Source organism: Tupaia chinensis, unplaced genomic scaffold (genome assembly GCF_000334495.1).
Source record: "Tupaia chinensis unplaced genomic scaffold, TupChi_1.0 Scaffold147038_1, whole genome shotgun sequence".
NCBI lineage: Eukaryota > Metazoa > Chordata > Mammalia > Scandentia > Tupaiidae > Tupaia > Tupaia belangeri.
In genome coordinates this window covers 990,713-992,378 of record NW_006206889.1, presented here as the reverse complement: position 1 = coordinate 992,378, position 1,666 = coordinate 990,713, and the positions used below count along the sequence as shown (strand labels likewise).

At 44.9% G+C, this 1,666-nt stretch overlaps 1 pseudogene; it reads right to left on the bottom strand.

The window, feature by feature from the left end:
* Positions 1-240: 240 nt before the first annotated feature.
* On the bottom strand, positions 241-520 carry LOC102469321 (U6 snRNA-associated Sm-like protein LSm2 pseudogene; annotated as a pseudogene).
* Between the last annotated feature and the right edge of the window lie 1,146 nt (positions 521-1,666).

Below are 1,666 nucleotides of genomic sequence, written 5' to 3'. Positions count from 1 at the left end.
TTGGGCACGCACACACACGCGCCCGGCGTGAGTTTTAAGCCACCGGGTCTGGGACGCAAACCGCGGTCGACTACGTGGGAGTCCAGCGGCATAGCCATTACGCTAACTGCTGGTTCCTAACAAAGAACACTATTAAAAACAAACAAACAAATCAAGTATGAGTATGAGGGGGATGTCCTGGGCTGGGACACAAGGTTGTAAGTCACCAATGGAGGAGGGAGAGGAAGGGGAGAGGAGCCATCACTGTTTCTGCTGCAGGGCTTCCTTCCTCTTGCATCCTGTAGCAACCATGTGTCCACCTCGTCTGCTGGCAACTGCAGGTCGCTGACCACTGCGCCCGGATGAAGCGGTTCCTCACTGATCGCATGTGAGGGTATTTCTCAGGGTTCGTAACACTGATGTCAGTTAGTTTGATGTTGAGACCCAAAGAATGAAGGGTTCCTTAGCTGCTCAGGTCATTCTTGAGTTCCACCGCCACATCCTTGCCCACAAGGGTCTTGAAAAAGGAATAGAAAAGCATGGTGCTGTCACTGAAGTCCGCTGGCCTGGCCGGGAAGGAGATGGCCAGGTGCTATAGGTTGAAGGCCGAAGGGAAACCTGAACCATCCTGGCTTGTTTTTCAAGCCACTGGGTTCAGGACTCAAACTACTCAACTGGCCATGTGAGATCCAGCCACCTTAACCTCCACACCACCTGCTGGCCCCAATCTTATTTCATGTTTTCCATTCCTTTTCCCCTCAAGTATTTTAAAATGATTCTCAGATATCATGGTATTTCTCTGAAGTAAGGGCAAGTATTGTTTACTTTGTGGGAAAATAAAGGCACTAAAAAGTGAAGAATCTCACCCAAAATGATACAGAGAGTCTCTGGAGATGTTAGATTTCAAAAGTGGATTGCCTTCCACCTGACACTATACTCCTGCAAGTGGAAGCAAACTACTTCACAAAATATTTCACTTAGTTATGTGTATAAGCCTGTCACTTACTGTAAAAGTTCAATTGCGTTGGGACCGGCAGTTGGTGTAATGGCTATGTCACTGGACTCCCATGTGGTCGACTGCAGTTCGAGTCCTGGACCCAGGCTTAAATTCACGTTGGGCACATGTGCGTGCGTGCCCAAGATCCTGAGAGAATGGAGGAGAAGGGATTGCAGCATGGCCATCCCCCTGGGGGGTGATTTCTCACTTTCTGTCTCTGTCTTTCCCGTGAGTGCACATGCCCTATGGCAAAAACCTTTCAAAAAAAAAAAAAAGTTCAACTGTGGCAATGATATTGCAAGAGATTAATCATACAAATTTGTTTCAGTTCATAAGTATTTAAATAAATGAATAATTTACTTTCGAAACTTAAAAATCAGAGCTCCTTGGGGACCAGCAGGTGGCGCGGTGGTTAAGATGTTGGACACTCCCACATGGCTGACCATGGTTCAAACCCATGGCCCTAGCAGCTTGCTTTCTCACTTTCCCTCTCTCTCTGGTCAAATTAAAATAAAATGAATGAATAAATAAAATTAAATAAAATAATTCTTTAAAAAAATAAATCAGAGCTCCTTTAAAGAATGAATAGGAAGCCAAATCCCCAAAGTAACATTTATTCATGTGATTTAAAATCCAAACACAAGAGTCACAAGGAATAAATATATGATCTTTTGGTCAAGCGCAATTCTA